The 23699-nt window shown below is 40.6% G+C and overlaps 1 long non-coding RNA gene across 1 annotated transcript in view; it reads left to right on the forward strand.

Annotated features, from left to right (window-relative positions):
• LOC124174122 overlaps positions 1–23699 on the forward strand; it is a 132177-nt gene that overhangs the window by 66328 nt on the left and 42150 nt on the right. The window lies entirely within an intron of this gene.

Genomic DNA, 23699 nt, shown 5'->3' on the forward strand with positions numbered 1-23699 from the left:
TTAAACAATAATTACCGTTAGTATTTAAATTTAACTCGATATTTTCCAAGGTTGAACTCACCATGAGCAAAGAGGTGATACCCTTATGTGGTATATCTTCTTTTCAAAGTACGGTTTTAAGACAGTAAACACACATTGGAATGAAATTCTTAATTTGTCGAAGTTTGCGAGGTAATGAATGCATTAAGTCGAATGTGTCTTTATTAGTATATTTACTCTCTGCTTTAAAAGCTCTTTATTATGCATGAAAGTGATCTGAAGGGTTTATCTGCACAATATGCCTGGTAAAGGAAGTAGTTTTATGATATCGAAGCTCTCTGTCGACGTTGCCGACTTGAAACGGGGAGAAGGAGTTCATCCTTGAGCATATGCAACTCACAACACGCGGACGGATTGCAGTTGTGCGTTCAACATACCTTCAGGCGTTGCTTCTTTGCTCACCGGGTCGTTACCCTGGGCCGAGGTTAGGCCGGTTTATGAAAAATACTATCGGAAAATTAAATTGAGTACTTAACGAACAATTCACTTAATTGGTCTGGGGTTTTTATCTCAAAATTTAGCTTGCGCTCCGCGTCATCTATCATTCTTCGTTGTAACTAACTTGGTGGTATTCTCCGAAATGAATATTGGTATAATTGGGATAAAGGAATTTTGTGCCGGAGAACAAGATGATGGTAAAAGTTTTGCCAAGTTGAAGTGACCCGAAAGAAATCGTGTCAAAATGAAAGTACATGTCCTCTTAAAACAGGTGTCCCATTAAAAACATTTTCAGTGGATGAAAAATAAATTTCTTACCTATGATTTAGTTTTATCATCAATGCAAATTTCCATGAAGTTCCTTCAGGGAGTGTTAACTTTATAATGGTTAAGGCAAAGCTCGGGGAGCGTGGTAGCCTAGTGGGTAGAGAGCGTGGATGCTGAGCAAGAGGTCCCAGGTTCAAATCTCGGGTGAATCACTAGGACATCCCTAATAAAATCCTCGGAGTGCGACATGGCCCATGGAAAGGTGCTAGCCCTCCCACCCTGAATGTTCACACGCCTGTGGCTTAGTTAGGGGTGAGCTCTATTCTTCCTTAACCAAACTAACCTTCGGGTTTAGTCAATGAGTGAGTGAATGTAGAGTTCATCCAGACTAGCATACCTTAAGATGGTAACTTTTGCGCGGTAGCTTTTGCCCACTCACTAAAAAGAGATTTTGTATTTGCAAACATTTTTTTGCACTTAACATATTGTCATAGTGGGTACCGTTACCATTAGGTGGCAGAAGTCATTGAAGATTCCTAGTTTTCATGGTTCACGTTTGGAAAAAGTATGTAAGTGTAATGTGATGGGTAGACTTCCTTTTTGGGGTAATATTGACCTATCTTTATTATTAAAATAAGACATTGCAATATTTCCACTGAGTTTCCACAACTTAATATTAAGAACTTCCACCATATCGTGGCCAACATCATACAAGGTATTGACCTACCAGTAAAAAAAAGCATCTTAACGATGAAATTTCGTGCGTGGAACAAAATAACCCCAGGTTAGGGCATCACTGGCCCAACTTAAAAAAAAAACAATCACAAGGGAATTTATGCGTCACTGCTGCATCAGAAATTCATGTAAAATATAGTCAGAACTCCAAAAAGTAATGTGGTAACTATTTAACATCACATGGAATCAAATTCGCTGATTTAAACATATTTTTGTTCGTACAAGTAGAGAAGAGGGCTAAAATAACCCCATCTAACGGTAGGCTATAGGTATGAAAATTTCACGCATTCAGGAAGAGGAGTTTCTTGCCTGGTTCACATTGCCTTGATCCACTTTTGTTTGAGGCGTACCGTAATGCTATTCCCTATTGAATTTCGAGTTCAGGTTGTTTTTTTGTCTCAATAAGGCCTTTATTTGCTCTTGAGAGAGAAATTGTGCTCGGGATATATTTAATTTGTCCATTCCGTTTCTCCTAGACCCTATATCATTTACACGTTTAGTCTCAATTTAATACGTACTGAGCTATTTTCGTCGTGATTTACTTTTCAGATTCACTTATCTTGGCCATCCGCTAATTTCATTTGTCAAGTGCATGTAAATAAATACGTGTCATTTTCAGAAAAGATTTTGCTATTTAAAGCGTGTTGCAATAGCCGTGAAAAATGCTGACATTGAATTCATTTTTGATATTTTTAGTTTTTTTTTAATATTTAGACTGATGACCCGAAAACAACCTTATATACCTCCAGCATTATATACCTCCTTTTGGCGAATCTTGGGCTGGTAAAGAATACCTAACTAACGAGGTTCGGTTATTCCGGAGTCTTGTCAGCAGTTTCCCCTTTGGCTTCGTTGCCATGGGAGCGCACTTGGGGGACAGCGACTAGGCCACTAGTGCCCCTTCCTTACAATTCCTTTGCCGAAGACTTGATTTCATTTGGCGATCACTTCCCCGGGCGTATTCCCTCTGGTCCTGTCTTTCTTTGTATAGAGCCGATGAAAGGGATACTTTTCTCGAGATGTGAATTTTTTTCTCTTGTCATCCTATTCGGAGAACGCGTACCACTTACTCGAACGGTCTTTTTCGATTACGGATCACTCGCTTGAAATTAGTGGTATCTATAAGATAAAAACAGCCGTAGTAATTTCCCACAGTAATGTATTTACTCAACCATTTTCAAAATTTACAGCTCATTTTCCAGAGCAATCTGAATTAAAAATATTACAATGAATTCCAAGTAGTGAACTCGTCGACGGTTTATCAAACTAATAGTATCAAATTTAAAATGTCAGGGTAATTGAAATATACCGTTTTTGACATTTGGCTGTATCTCAAATTTGATATTTTCCTTTTCAACTTTTAATGTTTTACATCCATGTATTTTTTTAATGCTTGAGATACAGGAAAATGTGGAGCAAAGTTCATTATATTTTCAGGGTTTCACGGTTCATTTTCTCTATTGCTCTTTCACCCTTTCTCTGCGCTTCCATAGGGGTTATTCTGTATTTCACAAAGTGAATGACTGCTTTCCTAGAACTCTTCGATCTTAAAATGAATCGCTCAGTGAATCATACATTTTCCAGATCTGGCGTGGATTTTAATACATTGTCTTCAAGATTTTTCTTTTTGTAATATTTTTTATTCCTTTCCTCCTATAAATGCTCCTACTTATCACATCAATGAATTGCTTTCGCTGTACATTTTGCTAACGTATGTATTTTCCAACTCACTTCACTTTATCCTGCTACGCCCTAATATCATTTCCTTTGTGTCTTCCGGACCTGTGTCTCACTAATCAGATATTTCTTCTCAGCGACCTTAGTCTCCTTCACTTCACCGAGTACGCCTAAAATGTTTACGCTTCATTCATAGCTGTGGAAACCCTATTACCAACAATCATATTAAGGAAAAATTTCCAGATGTATATTTTGAAATAACTTGTCTTCGGTTTTTCTTTTCTATTTGTAGTTCAACCTGAGAGGTTATCAGCGTTGAAGAATCGGAAAAGACTGGAATATAAAAAAAACAGTGAATTCCTGTACTAGCAGAAGGTAAAGGAAGAAATCGTGTGCTGGTGAAAATAATCTCATTTGCTGACAAATTAACATTTAATGGCATGAGTTTCATAGTGAGTAATTAATTTTTCGTGGCTCACTTTTTTCGTCTTATGACTGTTGAGAGAGGATTCTAACGTGTGCTTTTTCACATTTACAATATTAACCTTCCAGAATTCCAAAAAGACAGTGTTTGAGACGTATTTTTAACATTCCATGTCATAAAGAGAATATGGTCTTAGGCGTCAGTATAGTGGAGTTTTAAGGTTTTATTGTAGGGATGTTTTATCACTATGGCGACTCGTTGGAATAAAGTACACATTTTTTTAGTCAGGAGACATAACTTATGATTATGCATTTTGAGCTGTGCTTTAAAATAACTCTGGAGAGTTACTGAAGTCTATATGGAAAGTACATCTTTTTGATAAAATTATACCATCACCCAAGCTGTGATAGCCTCATCTGATACATTGAGATTTTCCACGCGTCATTCAGTTTGATACCATTGGGTTTTTTCTTACGATGCTACCATGCTGATTTTATTGATCTCATGCAGCCTTAAACGTGATAGATGTCTTTTGCCGTGTGGTTTTGGATGGAAATGGTACTTTTTAAAACTCCCCCACATTAAATGCTTAAGGTATTGTGATTTTTACGGCGCATACACCCTTGGTGTCTCTAGCTATCCGGGTGAATTTTCTAGGTGCAATTTTCTCTGGTGTTTATACTGGTGAGATGGGCCATCGTAGCGATTCAACTCTGCACTCTTGCTTGATATCAGCGTAAGCAATACTACAATACATGCTTCAATCACCAATATTGCCTTGATGACGAGGGAAATCAATCGCGATGTCATTCGCTTCGAAACACGTGAAAATTCTTGCCTACAGCATCTCTTTGCCGCTAGGCTCGGGTGGATATTCGGCCGCAATGGTCTTGGCGCGTCTTGGGGGGGTGCTTTGAACTCAACGGATCATAAGTTGACGTCGGAAGGGTGAGTGCTCCCCCCATTAGTCCCTGAGGGGAGGGATGCTCGCGAAGGATGGGTGCAGAAGGGGTGGATCCCCCCACCCCTCCATGCCGACCAGCGCCAGAGTGGACTGGATGATGTGCAGGGGTTGTTAAAGCTGTCGCTGCTAACCTAGCTGCGCTGTATCTGCTACTGATGGCGTTGCGGACGAAACCATTGTTGACTTTTCTTTCCATTAATATTATAATCGAGATCTCCATAGTCGGTCTCTAGATATTTTGCAATCCGCTGAACTTATAAATGGCTTTACATATGTAAAAACTCTTCTCGGGATACCGCACAGGTAAGGCCATATAAGAGCGCCAAATTAAATAATGTATATAGAGCGGGTTTACAAATATCGCCACGCGCGTCACTGACGGGGTAGTGATCTGAATTTTACGGAGAAGTAGTTATCGCTGGTTAAATTTAATATATATTCGTGATTAAATTCAGCGTGAATGACACGATCATTTTTTTCGTTATTTTCGCGTGATCACTCCAGCAATCACTCGTGTGATCACTCGCAATTGATCGTCGCCGGCATTGTTTTTCGCTATCATTCCAATGATGAGGATTCCCATCACTTTTTTCGTCCCCCGTCTGGTCGCTTTTTCCGTCGCTGGAACCGTCACTGAAACCCCGTATCAGCCAATCAGAACGCATGCCCGTATGGAGCGATTGCAACGCAACAATTGACAATCGTTGGGAACGACATAGGTAACGGCGTAAGACTGTGATATCGGCGATATGATGCGAGAAGCGACGGCGGGAGGGACCGTGTGATTAAAAAAATGATCACTGGAGCGATCATTTTTCCGGGCCCTAAGAGGGGCGAAACAAATGATCGTGTAATTCAGGCTTCATCTTCCTATTTGATAACTTTTGAACGCTATTCCTTGTGATTGTTAATATTATGCAGTAAATATTGATAATAAATATATTGGATGAAATCTTCTCGGGTTTCCAACCGGGTCAGGGCCTACACCATGCAGATCCTGACCCGTTTCGGAACCCGAAAAGCTTTCATCTATGCTATTCACCGGGAAAAAGCTCAAATTCTTCATCAATAAATATATTGCTCTCCCGTCAGCGCCGCGCTGCGGACGTATTTGAAAATGGATTGAAATGCGTCCACATCGGCAATGAAAACCTTCCCCGGGACGGACTAGAAATTTGTCTGTGTACTCCCCTTGTATCTTTCAGTCGAGGTTGGAAGACTTGCTTCAAAGAATTCAATATCCCGCCGTGCGCAGCGCTGCAGTCGGGTGCGTACTCTTCCCATCTGTCAAATTTGCCACTATAGTGTGGCCATGTTCACTGCAGTGGCGTGACCAAATGAAAAGTTTCCATCGAAAGGAACTTCATTTCACTACGCCAGCGATTCTAATTCGGGCGCATTTTGACTGCCCAATAGTATGCGTAGTCAGCACTTTACTTTCCGTAAAGATTGTGATTGCTAGCCTAATTCGTTCCTTGGACCTGGCCTGTATATCTTGCGCTGGAAGGTAAGGGTTCAGAAACTTGAGAAGCAATAGTATTGCAATAACAAACAGTAGAATATACAACAGTAGCTGGCTGGTCAGAAGTCGTCTGATCCGTTCTGATGCGATGGATGCAGCAATAGCAAAGCGCCTCACGTTTCGACTGCCAGAAACAGTTCAACCAGCCGGAAACGGTTAGAAATATTCATTCTTTTGAAAGTTTCATTGTGCAATCGAACGGAATTAATTCTAGTAGATTTTGTTAATGGTTGATGTCGCCTAATGGATATCCGAATATCACGAAGAAATAGTTATCATTGGGGCTGATATGTGAAATGTATATTCATGACGTTATCATCACGTTAATAAATATTCAATGCTATACTTTGCGATTTTTAATAAATAAATAGTAAATATTGAGAATGAATCGATCCTTCTCGATCGATAGAATGAATAGATAATATTAACAGCACGTTAAATTGAGAACCCTCGAAGCCAAGGGGTACAAGTGCAAAAATATAATTTTACATTAACTTTTCGTGAGGCTCAAAGATGTGAAGCGAATTTGTCGCTTTTCAACTGATATATTGGCTCCTCTTCAAGGAGTTCACTTGATGAGGATCACCCTGTGGCAGGGGTGGCCCTCAAATCTCCCCTCCCTAATCCCCCCATTCGTGTTGTACGTTCACCTTGCGCGCATCAGTGGTCTTTCGCGTGACAGATATCAGGGGGTGGGGGCTTAGAGTGAAAAGGGGGGGACGGACACCCCTGCTAATGCCACTGACGTGCCCTCCCCCCCGCTCATCCTGACCCTCTGCTGGCAATTTTAAAAGGCACCCGCGGTGAATGCTAAGTAGACCCTCGACGCTAATGCCTGACAGTTCCCTTTCCCGACAGGGCAGGGGGAGAGGGAGAAAAATTCTTTTACAGAGGTTAATTATCTATTGGCCCGCTTGGTGGCTCCACTGACGCTTTTATGGCCCTCTTTACTTTTTATGTGCGGTCGTCGAAAGTTAAGGGAAATTTGGTGATTGAAAAAAATTTTTTTTTTTACTCGTCCTGATTTACGTCGATCGGGGAGATCCCCCACATGTATGATCGATATTTTTATTATGGTGATGATTTTTTTATTTCTCTGAGGTACCCAGGTGTACGTAACGCTTTTTGGAATCGCAAGCGATTGGAGGGGGGTCGGGTATTTCTTCCCTTAATATCCTTGCTGTAAGCATTTGATACCCACTCTCTTGGAAATATTTATGGTACTTCAAATTTTTTATGCTTATCGTCGTATAAGGAGAATTGCCATAAAGAGAAATTAATGTTTATGAGATTTGGAGGGCTCATGCTTATCCTACTTGGTATTAATTCCGTGGGGTTATCGTTACTGACTGGCGCGCGGCACCATGTTCCAAGGCTTTTGAGGGTGTTTGGCTGCTTATGATATGCGCGCAAATAATTAAGAATGTTATTTATAGAGGAAATGCACAATTTTTTTGGCCGAAATTTCAGAGGGGCAGAATAAATTACTTTAGTTTTCAAATCTGGCCTTCGTATTAGAACCGGTATATCGACCGCCTCGTCGTCATTAGGAATCTTCTGTGTATCCAAATCCACGTGAAGCCTTGTATTAGTTCTCCGGTAGGGTGTTTGGCAGGGGGTGATTATTTCTACCCATTGTCCACCACGGTGCGCGTTTAGTACTTTTAAGCCCTACCACTGCTGCACAAGTGGCGGGGGTTAGCTCTCAACTATCATGCATCGTCCATTTCCCTTCGAAAGCAGTTACACCCAATCACAGCCATCAAGTAACAAAGGGAGCTCAATAAAGTGTCATTGTTTATATATCGACCCGTCAGTGATACTGGTCTCAATATTCATTCGCATACTACCCCGCAAAGCTGACTCATTAGACTGTGGCCGGGAGTACCGGGACTCCAGCCGTTAAAAACAGCGGAAAAAAAGGAGTAGTGACAATAAGTGCCACGTACATTTATTGAAGTTCTTTTTTTGTTAGGGGCCAAAACGAAATAATATACCTATCCGTTCGGCAAAATACATTTTATGATTCGTCATTTCTGTCGGACGTAGACAGACGGACGTAGCCAGGGGGGTGGGGTCCTGGGGGTCCGGACCCCCCACGAAATATAAAAACGCAATTATTTTCATTCGTAAAATAAAACAAAGTATTGAAAAATCACGAATTTAAAAAATGTTTCTTTAACATATGAAGTTTTTTCGATTATAAAAAGTGTTAAAATTAGTTAAAAACCTCCCTCATTTTGGACCCCCCAAACAAAATTCCTGGCTACGCCACTGGACTTCGAAGTATACTTAAGTAGGTATATATGTTCTCCTTGTCGTTGTGAAAGATATCTATTCTTTTTAGGTAACAATTGAGCAGGAAAAATAGAAATTATCTAAATACCGGGGAAAATGATCAGGTTTTGGATCGCACTGACTTTTGTTGGGATGAAAAAATTCACCCATCCCTAACACATGCGTTTTTATCTTCGATCCGCAACTTCATGACCTCCCATGGATAAACCAAAACAAACCCTCCTAGCAACGTAAATAACTACGTAATTAAGTATACATATATTTAATATTTACGAAGCTACAGTGGAGGGAAACATTTTGATTCGAATTACGCTGTAATATATTGAGTGGAATTTGCTAAGTTTTATCACTTTAAAAATAAATGGTGTTCTACATAATTTTCTCCCAACATAGTAACTTAATACATGACGTGTATAATATATGATTTTTATTGTGATGATTTATTATAAGTTCGAAGGAAAAGTAAGTTTTTGGGGCTCTCCGTTCCATTTCTCTAGTCATCTCCCAACCTTCCGGAGGGTTCTCGAAGCGTCACGTGATAGTATTTCAGCTGACACAAATTCTCGGTCTGTAATTCGTGGTCTAGACCCTCGTCGGGTGCGAGACAGCTGTGGGAAGGGTGCAGGGAGAGGGTTAGAGTGCTGGCGCTCCTTAGGGTCCGGGGTATTTTTTTATTTTATTTATTTTTTATTATTTTGCTCTGGCTCCTTCACTGATTGGGCTTCGATGTTCGGCGGGAGAGATAGCTGTTGGGGTGCGCGCCGGAAGTGCGTAGCGGGGGGATTTGGAAGCTGCGGTGGAACGCGGGGCGTGGTGTGAATTTGGAATAGGTCAGAGGGGATGGATGTATTGGTTTGGCGTGCCATAGTGTTCCAGGTGGACCAAGTGCACTTCAAAGGGGCGTCAAGGATTAATACTATTGCTGTGTAGTTCAGGAAATCCTGGTTTTTTACTGGACTAGTTTTTCTATGATTCACCGGTTCAGTGTTTTTTAAACCATTTTTTTCTATTGAATCGATTTTTTAATGGAACAATTATTCTTCTCGCCCGGTTTTTCTACGATTCACCGGTTTAGTGGACTGAATCAGTTTTTTCCCATCGAATCATTTTTTTTTACTGGACCAGTTTTTCTACTTATCTGGTTTTTCTGTTCCGTTGTTTTCTCAGTGAACTTATTTTTTGATGCACCTTTATTTTGTAAATTTGATTCTTGAGATACATTTTCCGACAAGAGGTACGTAAGTAATACAGTAACTCTTTTTGATGCAACATTGAAAATTTTAATTTATAATGTGATGAAGAGGCATCTTCAGGTGGATTCTGACGAGAAACATTCTTCTACGATGAGATGGTTATTACCTTTCCATAGTTTAGCAGTACTGAATACGGGAATGCCAAACTACTGGGTATGTGGGAAGGAAACTTTCGATACACATGCCAATGTGCAGTTCTGAATTTTTTCCGGAAAATTCGATGGGGTGAATTAGAACCTTTTTAATTTTTTTCTTCTCCAAATTTTGTCCAATTTATGTTAAATTTGGTTTAATTTTGCCTAGCACTTAATGGAACTGGACATCATGGTAATTTTTCTCCAAAGATACTCATAAATGAGAAATGATTTAAACTTGATGTTTAGAAAATTTATAAATCGCGACTATACCATGTGTGCGTGATGGAGGAACTTTAATCGATTTTACGGATTTAAAATGACTTTCATTCCCTTCTGTTGTACAAAGTAAAAAGATTTCACATTTAGGAGAGTCTATTTAATGATGAAAATTGGTATTTCAACGTAGTCTATACCTCTGAGTCATGATGAAAAATGTTTCATTGCTTTAGATTTAAAGATTCGCTACGTTCATAATGATTTAGCTTTTAAATCGTCACTTTTGATTTCAAACGATTGCACCATGACCCATTTCCCACTTTCTGTTGCACTTTTTAACTTTGGGTCGCATTGAATTTTCTTCTTCCTCCGCGCCATCCCACGCCATAAAACCTTTTCTGCACCTTGGATCCTGCCTTAAAATACGTTTCACATCCCAGATGTGTTTTCCCTTTCCTTCCATACGTGGAAGCACATTTGCGCTGCAACACAATTCATTCAAGCCTCGCGACTGCCACGTGTGTTTAATTGCTACCTTTCTTTGTCAAAAGATAGCGCCGCTGTCGACATGTTATCAATATTTTTGATTCATGTATTATGGTAGAATTGGCTTGTAATACAAAGCCTGTGATCCAAATACCTTCAATTAATTCTCGTTATTCATTAAATATCGCACTTTGTGGCTTTTGGGGGCGTAGTCGAAAGCACGAGACTATTGTAATGATTATGTATACTGTGTACCTCATTAACTATGTTGTATTTTGCATGTAACGTGACGTTAGTTTTAACTAAGTAGGTTTTCTCAGATTTTTCACGCCCCATTCTTGTGTGGACGTTTTCCTGCAGTGGGTTTTTTCGCTGAAGGACACTACTCTCTCATCCTCATGTTTTTCCCAGAAACAGAAATTTGTTTTACGCGAAATTTCCACGCATGCTTGTTTATCTTGTTTGACATTTTACGAATAGAGAATATTATATATTTTTGTTTTGTAAACGTTTATTTACCGGTTGAGGCTTTCCATGGCCGACGTTTCGAGGCTCGACTCGAGCACCGTCATCAGGGCAGTTGAATGTCGGGCGGGGCAACGTGAACGGATGGCAAGCATCTTGGCCATCCTTTTCGACTGCTCAAAAAGGATGGCCAAGATGCTGGCCATCTGTTCACGTTGCCCCGCCCGACATTCAACTGCCCTGATGACGGTGCTCGAGTCGAGCCTCGAAACGTCGGCCATGGAAAGCCTCAACCTGTGGAAAACCCGAGAAGAATTCCTTCAACTTGTTCGCCGGGAAAAACTTGTATCCTATTTCGTTTATTTACCGTTTAAAATATGTTGTCAATGACGCTAACGAGGGGTTAGGTGGAAGAGGAGACCAATTAGTCTCAACCACACCCGAATAAAGACATGTTATTATTATTATGATTATTATTATTCAGCTGAAATCCCTCCACCTTCTTTCTTTTATCCCTCACCACTCGTATTAATGTGACACCTACTCGCAAAACCTTGAGTAGTACCTGTGGTGATATCGCATTAAGTGCCGAAATCGGTTGGATTACATACACTTGTAAGTTAAAAATTAGAAGTTGTTATTACTCACATTTGATTTCGGCTTTAAACACGAGTCGCCTCACCCAACTATCGCCTAGCCCTCTTTTGAAGACTTTTAATAGACAGTGGATCATGTCTAGCAACGGAAAAATTTCGGTCGAAATGGATCTTTGATCGAAATAAAAATCTTCACCATTCAACAAAAATCGAAATTTGAACCAGAAGATCGATTATTCGAAACAATCGTCGGTTATTTTAAATAAAACAGATCGTAAAAAAACATGTTCATTATTTATTCGAAAGGCATTCAAAATACACATATTAGTATGTATTAGAAAAAATCTAATTAGAATAATAGCCTGAATTGCTTGCAGTAGGAATTCAGAGTATCACGCACATTAAAATTTTGGAATCACCGCTCTGGAACTGTTCGGCTTCTCTCAATTTTTTAAGAAAGATCCACTGATTACGATGCTTTATTGATGATCATGGGAGTTACTTTCCAATTTTACCGGCTTCAGAGAAAAGTCTTTCACTTGGAACGGATGACATGGTCATAGGCTGATAGTGAGGCTGCTGAGATCAACCGAAATGGTCAAGGTCGAAGTTGAAAATTCGAGTTTTGGATCAAAAATCGAAGATCATGGCTCGATATCGATTTCCTCGATCTTTGACTGTTGGAAATCGATTTTCGTTTTTTATAAAATTCGATGTTTCCATCACTCCGTATGACATATTTCGGGATGGGCTAAGGTCGCATGTCTCGGAAGGGCTTACCCCTTATTTTTCGCAGAGCCTGAAGGGTATACAATGTCGCCTCATTAAATGGGGATCCGGATGTATTCCCGCCAGAAAACATGGAACCGCATTGCCATTCTTCATATTTTCTGAAGAATCGGGGGTCTAAATTGGGAGAGAGAGGGATACCACCCCTAAAAATTCAACCCCCACCCCCAGATGTGCTTTCCCTTTCCTTCCGTAGGGTGCAGCACATTTCCGTTGCAACCGTTGCAACGCAAACCATTCGAACCACGCGCCTGCCACGTGCGATGAGCTACTTCCTTTCTTCGTCAAGAGATAGCGCCGCTGTCGCTTACGTCCGTCTCGTGCAGGACACCCGCAGCTGCTTATGAGCCCCCAGTACTGCCGTATCCTTCGCGAACTCATCGGGTCCTTTAAGGTGAAGAAGGCGTATTTCAAACTTCCCAATCTCAATATTTTCATAATAACCAATTGGGGAAATTCCACAATCCACGCCGAATATTCCTTATCCAATTTATTATCGTGTAGAAACACTTGAAACTCGGTTTGAATTGAAAAAATCTTCAAATGGGTGAGATTGCGAAATCCTATTTTTGATACTAGCTCTAAGCTCTCGTTTGATTAACCCCAAAGATTAATTGTTTCAGACAATTACGATCATTAATTTTCGTTCAACGGTTATTATTTTATGCCCTTAAAAATCCAGAGTATTAAATAAAATGTCGAAAAGGCTGGATATACAAGAAAAACCGTTGTCATGGTAACAGGAAAGTGCATGCAAAACATGTTTGCGTTGCCATAGCTCCGTAACTAAGGAGTAGCAACCCCATGTTAATGGAACAAACTATGCATAAAATTGTCACCACTACCACCTCCTGAAGTATTGCAGATTCCTTCTGAAACACTCTGTATAGTCAAATATGATTTTATGCTTTCCCGGCGGATAATGAGGGTAAGCTCTTCTCGGGTATTCCACCGGGTTAATTTATCCACAGTGGCCAACGTTTAGCCAAAAACCAATAAAACAACATTCAGAAGCCCTGAGGATGAGCCCCCAGTCGGAGCTTGAAACTTTGGCTATTATGGATACATTAACCCGGAGGGAATCCCGAGAAGAGTTTACCCTCTCTGTATAGTCATTTGACACATTTTTGAATTCTTTATCAATGAAAACTATGTAGCAATCCTAAGTCCGCTTTGCGTTTCTCCTTTTATCCTTAGAAAAAAATTGTGATTGATTTCCGTCCAGGGAACCTGTGAATGATTTCTTTGCGTTGAGTTCAACTGTCCAGCGAAACGCTGTGGGTAGAACTGCGGTTAGCATTCCAGAACTGTGGTTTCGATATCAAGAAAGCAGTTCACTCAAAACCGAAAAGAAATACTTGCAATCATGCGGGAACAGTGTTGAGTCGGTGAAGGGTAAGAAGCTGTGTTTGTTATGGATGTGTCATATGGTAAATAATTGCTCAACCGTGGTAATTATTTTTTTTAGAGATGTAAAGTTCTCGGAAAAAAAGATCTTGCAAGAGATGGTTGAAAAATGTAAAAGATTGAAAAATCTAATTAGATTAATAGCCTGAATTATCAGTAGTAAAAATGTACAAATGACGCACATTAAAGTATTGGAAACATTTGGATTCACTAAATTTTTTTTAAAGAAAGAGTAACGGATTTAGATTCTTCTTGACGATCGAGGGTGTACCTTTCCAAATTTTCCGCCCTAAGAAAAAAGTCTTTAAAACGGGACGGATGACGTAATCATAGGCCGGTGTTGACACTGCTGGGATTAAACGAAATGGTCTAGATCGATGTTAAACATCGAGTATGGATCGAAAATCGGAGATTGTGGTTAAATCTTGATTTCCTCGGTCTTTAACTGTTCAAATTCGATTTTTAATTTAAATCGAAATCGATTTTTTCTTCACTACTTTGAAGTTTCTTTGGAAAGGAAAATTTCCCCTTCGCTCGACGAAGGAAGTTTATCGCTCCATGTAGCTTATCGTTTGAACGTCTTGAGGGCGGCGAATATCGTATCAAGAGAATAAGCGTGATTCATCTTCTTCTTGCCTAATCAGTGCCTAGGGAATATTATTTGGCCAAATAGGTACAAAGGTGTCCCTCCAATATAATAATCTAGCTCTTTAACTCTGTTGATATCGCTGGGAAAAGAAAAAAAAAAATCTTCCCCCCTTGACCTGCCTCTGAATCGGGTGGAATCTCTTCCTCTCCCTTCTAGCGAGAATTCGAGAGCTCGCTGAATTCCGACCAGTTTAATTACGTTCAATTTGGAGCTGCCGCCGCGTCGTTTTCGTCGTGTTGGTATTGCGGCTGGCGGGTGGGCGATGCTTTAAGGTGGCGCTAATTAATCGAGGGGTTTGGAGGGAATCCGATGCTTCGGTCGCAATAAGGGAAGGATTTCTTCCGCCCCGGTGATGTTGACTGGGGGGGGACGTGGTTCCCCATCCACGCACTAAATATATCCGATCGAATGAATATATTGGACCCGCAAAACTCAAAGGAATGAGATCATGGTCGCTGGGCAACGCGGACGGGAACGGTGGAAGCTGGTCCGGCTTCAGTTCGTCCGCGCCTTCTGAACTTGGCTATCGTCATCAGAGGGAAACAGGACCCAAGGAGGGTCCTTAGAAGGTTACAAACGTACCGGGGCCGGGACCCAGTACTCAGTAGCGGATACAGAGAAAACTCAAGGCGGGTCGGGGGGGGGGGGGGGCGCAAAGATATCTTCAGTTAACTTTACTTTTATCGTATTAAAAAATAATCAAGTCATATGCAGAGATTCAGAAATTTTAAATTTAAGTGATTATACACATATTCAAGACAATGCCATCTTATAATATTAAAAAGTTACAATTGTGGTAATGCTATGTTTGTCATTACGGGTGGCCCCGCAAAGGGCCCCCCATCTGTATCCGCCACTGCCAGTGCTACAACTGATACGCCCGCGCACCCGGGGAGGGGAGTGGAATGGGAAGGAAAAAGGGTGGAGGCGCCGCCGCGATAGGAGCCCGACGGCGCCTCTAGGGTAGGCACAGGTATGGAGAGGTGGGATAGGGATTACCCTCGCCGCTATGGAAGCAACCAGGGCCCACTATTAGCGAAACCATACCTTTTTGTGCTAACGATTTTGGAAGATTTTTCTATAAAAGAGAAAAATCCAAAGATCAAATCGTTGGATTGGGTTGGCTATCGTCATCAACAGTCATCAATCCTTAAGCATGAATCACACGATGATTTTTTCCATCCCTTCTGAGGGACAGCTCCAGCGATCATTCCAATGATGGAGGAAATGATGACCGTTTCACGCGATTATTTACCGCGATGGCTCGAGGAATGGAAAATTCCTCTGAAACCATAGCTGGCACCGTCCTTTTCGGGAAGAACCCACGGCCGATAGCAGGGATCGTTACGGCGCCTTGCTTGACTTCAAATTAAATGACATAAATACAGAAAGTGACGGAAAAATCAATGCAAAAAAGGACTGTGGGAATGGCCGTGTGCTAGGGGACTACATAGAGGAGGCACGATTCCATCCCACCGGAGGTTGATCTCTGTTGCCACTTCTATCGCATTTCAATCTGTTTTCAAAATTGTCCGCAGCGCGGTGATGAGTGCAATGCGATCCACTTTTTTCCAATATTTTGCAGTTTAATGTTTCAAATTGCGAGTTATAGCGTTGAAGAGTCATTAATTTGATAAACAACATCATCATGAATGTAAATTTCGGTTGACACTCCTAATTACACCTTATTTCCCCGTCAAACTCGGATCAATTCGTCCGTAAAAGACGCGAGTGGCGACTTCTGCAAGCCCATTTAAATGCGCGGTGTTTGACAACACATTTAGAGGCATTTGTGGAAGGTTTCTCGGGAATTCCACCGGGTCATGTTCTCCAACTCCATCTTGGCCGAAGTTTCGATGTACGAGTTGTCCATCGTTATCAGGGATGATGGACAACACGTGCATCGAAACGTCGGCCGAGATGGAGTTGCAGGACCTGACCCGGTGGAATTCCCGAGTAACCTTCCGCGATTCTGTACGCCGAGAAAGCCTGCGATCATTCTTCATGTAGAGGCAGACTTGTGGATCGTATATTGCATATTCGTGACCGTGTGATTAAGTAAATCATGGGTCAAGCGATCACTACTTTGGTCCCTGAAAACTTTATCTTTCTGAGGGACGGAAGAAAGTGATGGTGTGATGGAGGGATTGATTGTGATTGAGGGTATGATGGTTTGATAGGTTTGACGCAGCTCTCCGCTCAATTCTCCTTTCGATTTATCCGTCGACAACGACATAATTCTTTTGCTTTACATCCTTCGTCACGTGCTCTATGTATCTCATCTATGGTCTCCCTCTGCCGTTCTTTCCTTCCGCCTCTCATTCGTATATAATTTTCATCAGACCATTGTATCTCATAATATGGTCGATTTAATATAACTTTAATTATTAATATTATAATTAATAATTAATATTGTAATATAACTTATATTCCCCCGATTGTGCGAAAAATCTACAGAGAAGAAAAATCATTCACCTTGAGATTCCCCGATTTCCGGTTAGGTGTTTTAGCTAGGTTAGCTACCGACTCGTCATTCTCACCAGTGGAGATTTAAGGACTATACAGGTTGTGCATTGCGGGTGACTACGTAAAGTCACCATGGTCCCGGTGTGCTTAAATTAGTCAAGACGGACCGCCTCTATTTGGTCAAAGTCCGGGCTTTGCCCTTCGGCTGTGGCGCAGTGTGCACGATTTGGACTGCTTGTGGAATCATATGCTCAGCAATCCATACCACCTTGTCCGATTTCCTTTAAATTCTAAATAAAATAGAGGATAAGGATTCCTCGATAGCTTAACTGGCTGAAGCACCTGACCGGAAATTGGGGGATCCGAATTCGAATCCCGGTCAAGGCGAATGATTTTTTCTCTGTGGATTTTTCGCACAATTTGTGTATTGCGGGTGACTCCGTAAAGTTAACACCGTGGCTAGTCCCGGTATACTTAAATATAATTAATATTCCCCCGTTTTTGGTATTAAATTGCGTATGCAACATATCTTTGGAAGACGGCTAGAATAAATAAGATCGTGCATTAAGATCGCTTCAGGTTGTTTAGGAGCTGCTCTCAAAGTGGCAAAACAATTTTTTAGGAACTTCTTTCCAGTTGCTGTGAAATCCGAATTCACCTGGTAGCATTTCGTAGGCGTACTCAATCTCACACGATTCCGTCGAGAATTTCCGTTGCTTTGGCGACATCTCAGCGGTGCGGCCGGACGCAGGACAGGAGTGTCATGTCATGCGGTGCCGTGTAGTGGCCATCACCTGACACGTTCGCACGAAATTTGCCGTGTCGTGTCCCCGCTGAGGCAACTCAAGCGGTGTCAAAGGTGTTGCCCTCAAATCGATTTCAAGGACACTCCTCTCGCTTTCGCACCCTCGAGTGATCATCAGACGGCCGAGGCTACGCACCACGCTTAAAACTTGGATTGCATTTTTGTGGCGGGGGTGAAAGCATCACAAAAGTATTTGGGAAAACATATCCATCTCGGGTCTAGGACCTCGATAAATCGGGTATATAAACTTATACCCAAAGCTTTCCAGAACCTGAACTAAAACTACCAAGACTATTGTTAACTTTGCATTTTTTATGTTGTTTTTTAAAAGCATACTCATGTGTCTATTTTGTTCTAAATTGACTATTTTTTATTTCATTTTTTAATTTTATTCTCAAACCACCGGGTACAGCTCATATTGGCCATTTTATACCGGGGTATTCAACAAATGTAACAAGTAAACGAACACGAACAACCATGTCCGGGATCAGGGATAACGTACCCAGGCGGGACTCGAACTCTTGTTTGGCAGGCGAGGACGTTACCCCGCCGCCACCGAGGCCAGCAATTAATTTGGCATTAACCGGCGACTACATTTAATTTAAAGAGTAACTTGACCGTGCAAATATTTCATGTATGACGAGGGGTTTGACGGAAGACGAGACTTTCTAGTCGAATTATGACTATTGATATTATAAGACCAGTCCGTGATCCTCGTGTATTTAGAGGCACTCGGGCCTTTGGAGACACAACGCACTGTGGGGCGAGTTGAGCTTTTATAATCTGACCATCGTCAGTTGGTACTTCAGTATTTAAACCTACGACCAATAGGATGCTTAATACGCGGTAGAAGTCTCTGTCCATATTTGGTTTCAAAAAAGTCTAAGAAATAGCCTCTGAATTCTTTCTAATATGATGACATTTTTTGCTGCATAATGTGCTCATAAAATGGCAGCATATTCTAGTTTACTTCGAGCTAAAGCATTTTAAAGTAGAATTTATGCTTCGGTCGTATGAAAAAACATACGCACTTTTCATTACAAATCCCAGATATTGAGCTAGTTGAGTCGACTCAGTGGTTATACAGTAGATTCCGTTTAATGAGTCCACCGGTTACTTGGGGCAGCCGCTTAATTGGGGCAGATCTTGAAGAACAGAACCCAATAGAGGAATATCCCAGAGTATTCTCCGCTTAATTGGGACAGCATGCCGCTTTATTGGGCCATGAGTCGGCGACATAGACACTATACTCGCGACGAAATTAATTTTTTTTTTTCAGAATACTATTTTTTTATGTTTTCCTCCTTTGATTTAATCTTATTTTTCACAAATGCCCCTATTCTTGCCCTATTTTGAAAGCTCTTGTTGTTATACTATCCGCAAGAGGATCAGACATTTCTTTAATAGGACTTAGTGAAAGACATTCATTCAGCGTCGCCCGTGGCTGTGAAAAATATTTTTAATAAAAATGTTATAATTCTTAAAAATGATAATAAATTAACTAAACTCGCTGATTTATTAATCAAATTAATAGTTTAAAAAACTTATGTTGCATTATAAACAGTCTTTAATCTTCTTTCTACCATTTCAAAGTTTTTTATGCCCATATACAAGAGAGTTCGCCTAATCGGGGCAGCCGCTTAATTGGGGCAAAGTGCACAAGTCCCGATATGTCCCAATTAACCGGAATCTACTGTATTTCACTAGTAAATTAGAATTACTCCATGAAAAATATTTTCGCTCGATTTTTTTGAGCTGACTTTGATTTTACACAATCAGTTTCACTATAAACACGTAATATTCAAGAGCGTAGAAGGACTAGGATGCTGTTCATGGATTAACATATTTTGTATAAATGAAAGAAAATATAAAGTATTTAATATGCCTGTATCTCGGACACTATGTCAGTTTTCCTAATTTTTCAGAAGAGCAGTTCTAAGATTAAAAAAAATAACTAGTGATTACCAGAAGTTTAGGTTAATATACCAGTAACACTGTGATTCAAAAAGGTTGTAAACTTGTTGCCTATCCGTCTAGTAATTAATGATTAAATTTTTCAAAAATCTTAAAACTGCTCTCCTGAAATAATAGGAAAAGGGACATAGTGTATTTCCCCTCCTATGTACGGGTGTGTGACTTCTTTTCAGTGTTGAAACCATCTCAAATTTAAAGCGAAATCAGTGGTCCCTATATCTTCCTGGATGGTCTTCATCTCTTCAAAGGTGTCTTCCACCCGGATGTTGATTGTAAAGGTAATTCGGGGAAGCCTCCTCCAGCTTTGAACGGTGTTAATCGGAAGCATTTTCGTGGGGGGACGCGCGGCGAGTATGGAGTGGCTGACAAGTGATGCCTGGAATGCGTGATTAAACTCGAGAGGAGGAGGATTGAATTTTGTGGTCGAGGATGTCGGAGAGGAGAAAGGGGAGAGCCAATCCCCCATCCCAACCCTTTCCCCCCTTGTCACACGCGTCAATTGCAAACGGGCTCACACCTGACATGTACCGCGTCGCGTGGGTGACGAGTTTGCGGCATTGCCCGCTTGCCTGTCATGGCGCTGATGTTGCCTCTTGATGGGTCCAGTGGACAACATTGGACGTTGAATCTGTGCACGAATATTGCTCCGGCCGGCCTCTAGATGTGTTCTCGCCCACCGCACGTTTAAATTGGTTTACTTAAGTTGCCTCTCGCGTCGCTACCAGGCAGGACGAACCTAATTTCTCGAATACACAACGTTTGTTCGTTAATACTTTCGCGGGTATTCGTCATGTTAAATAAAAACTTTTGGGCTATGTGGCCGCGTCAATTTTTGGGTGGTCCCAACGTTTCCAAACCGATGCTGGTAGCTATCCAGCATCGGTCGGGAAACGTTGGGGCCAACCGAAAATTGCCGCGGCGACATAGCCCAAAAGATTTATTTAACATATCATCATCATCATAAGTCAACAATCCTAATATTGTGCACTGAATTGTTGAGGCCTTTACTTTGTAGAATTCCATTATATGGCTGGAAGAAAATTACTTTGCTTTTCTACAAAACACACACTTTTTTGCCGACTAGTTTCGGTACACTGTACTAGTGGTCTTAACACTAGTACAGTCTACCATTTTCAAGACTAGTGGTCTTAACACTAGCACTAACACTAGTCTTGAAAATGGTACACTGTACCGAAACTAGTCGGCAATAAAGTGTTTGTTTTGTAGAAAAGCAAAGTAATTTTCTTCCAACCATAAATCCTAATATTGGTTAGACACAACTCTCCATTCTTCTCTCCTATCCGCTAACATTTTCATAGCGACGTATTTCTTCTCTTTTACATTCTTTATAACCTGTCCTATGTAACTCATTCGGGACCGTCCCATGCCCTTCTTCCCTTCTACCTGTCCTTCAACGATTGTCTATATCAGGCCTATTCATAATCTGGCCAACTAAGTTGTTCCGTCTTCTGCTTAATGTTTTTAGGAGGATTCTCTTTTATCCCACTCTTCTTAGTACTTCCTCGTTGCTTACACGGTCAATCCATTTTATCTTCGTCATTCATCGGTAGCACCACATTTACAATGCTTTCACTCTTGACTTCCCTGCTGCTGTCAACGTCCAAGCCATACTACCTTCAATAATAAGTCATCTACCATTCAGTGAAACTTTTTTAACATCTATTTTCATATCTCTCGAAATGAGGTACAGGTTTTGTTAATTCTTTGAAATTGAATTTATATTTGGCAACATATTTTACTTATTTATCTATGTTTGTCGTTTTTCCATCATAACCCGCAGATCACATTAGTTGTAAAAAAATTGAGTTATTTAATTTACAATTACGAAAAATATTGAGTAAATTTTCATATTGTGAACATTGTTGTGGTACTTCGATGCCTAATACTTTTTCATAATTTTTCTCAACTTAATTCCCCTCATCAGATACATTGTATCCGTTGACGTGTTCTGTCCCTCCCTTCCTGTAACTATCCCTTCGGTTAGAAAAATCAATTCGGCCCTTATCCAATCTATAGGAGTCGCTAGCAAGGATAGTAGTTGTATCCTTAGACCGAATCTGGGGGATAACCCTCACCGATTTTACTATGGCTCTTCTCTGAGAATAAGCACGCATTTAGCCGTATCAAAAATGTGCGTTTCTGCTCTACCGGGCCTCGGGAATTATAAGGAAAATCACGTCGTGGTGTTTGATGAAACTGGATTGGTCGATGAAAGGTGATACATCTCTCCTCGTTGCATTCCGTGTTTCCGATGACCGTGGACTCGTATTTTTGGAAATCTTCTCGCTTCGGACGTCGCTAATTGTCAGCGCCGACGGCGCGTATACTTTCGCTGTACCGGTGAGAACAAGACTCACCACAACCAGCCAGTTTTCAAAAGAAATTAAATAAAATTGGCGCAATTGTGTCGTTGTCTGTGTAAAGTGATTGTATATGTAGAAAAGGCAATATTATGATACATTGGCATATTGAATATATGCATATATACATATTTTTTAAACAATTTATTTAAATTAGATTATATCAGATAGAGTTTTTCTCTTTTGAAATTCCATTTGTAAGGTAGTGGAAAAATAATTGCCTCTAATAAAAAGCAAGGACAATTTAAAACCTGTGATTGGAAGAAGGTAAGACATACGAAAGACACGTAGTCGTGAATAATAATAGGGCAGAGTAATTTGCATTGGGTTAAATGTCTGTAACAGTTTTAATTTTGCCCTGTAGTGTGGACAATTATTGGGAATGGAATCTTCTCGCTTCGGTCCGCCGGGAAATATTTGTCCTCCGCGTGTGGGGAGAACGATTGCTATGCATTTATGGAATTTCCGTCATTGGCCACAGGATATGATGCCCATCGCGTATTTGAATGAATCGCTTACTGCAGTAAGGCATCATGCCCGAGTGGGACGATTTTTCTATTTTTCTTCTTCAAGTTTTTGCCAGGTGAGAGACTCAACGTTTCCTACTAAAAGGAAACATGTCCGCTCTGTGTTATTAGCATTAGAAGGCGGAGGTGGTCTCATTTGCTTGCGAGTGTGTAATTTTGTATTTGTATTGGCTTGGTTAATTTCTTGGTTTAGTATTGATAATGCTGCAGTGCATCGAAACATGTCGGCTGTATTTATAATGATTTTTTTGCGGAAAGTGCAAAGTGTTTCACTTCATATCTCATAATGGATCTCCACAAAGTATCTGCCTCACCCATTCAATTTACCAATGTAATGGCCTTTGTTCTGTTTTTGGTGTTAGCTAAATAAACAAATAATAGGAAACTATTTTATTATTGGCTGAAAAATAAATTTTTCATTTTTAAGGAGACCTATGTGTTTTATGATTTTTCTTCCTATTGCAAATAGTTTTAATGCTATTTTATCGCTGAAAGTTATGATTGATTAAAAATGGATCATGAAATGGAAATTAAAATGATTTAATGGGTGAATTTCCGTGTTTTCCCTGCTGACCGTCTTATTGGCAGTGTTCTCTTCCAAATCCTTGGTTAATATTCCTTTGCGTGTACGTGGAAGTGCGACAGAAGGATGAAATATTAAGTATTTGTGTAGCGTAACGGAAGCGAGGAAGTTGAGTCATCATGAATATTTCATTCTTAGGCCGCACGTGAGAGAGGTGACTGCACATTTTTCCGAATTCGATGTAAACAAGTCTCAGAAATGAATGGATTAATACGGAAGTCGGAATGAATTAACAGTTTCCACCCTGCGGCTATTAAAGGTTCCCAGCCAACTGGGATTTTTAGGCCATATTTGAGCCGGCAGGAATGGAATACTTAAATAAGTGCAGCCTTTGCTCAAAATGTATTTTTTTCCTTATCCCAATTTATAAGAACGTACTTCAATTGTAAGTTCTGGTTGTATGAAGTAAGTAAACAATTTCAGCGCTGAAGAGTGCAAGGCCGCTAGACTGGCAGTGAAGATATCTCGGTATTCACATCGGGTAAGATTTTCCATATCTTTCCCGATGTCTTTCCATGCAGAGATTTAGGAAGCGACTAATTAGAACTTTTATATTAATAATTATTATGTTGATTACAAAAAAGGACGTACAAAATATTAG

Source organism: Ischnura elegans, chromosome 2, assembly GCF_921293095.1.
Source record: "Ischnura elegans chromosome 2, ioIscEleg1.1, whole genome shotgun sequence".
Taxonomy (NCBI): Eukaryota; Metazoa; Arthropoda; class Insecta; order Odonata; family Coenagrionidae; genus Ischnura; species Ischnura elegans.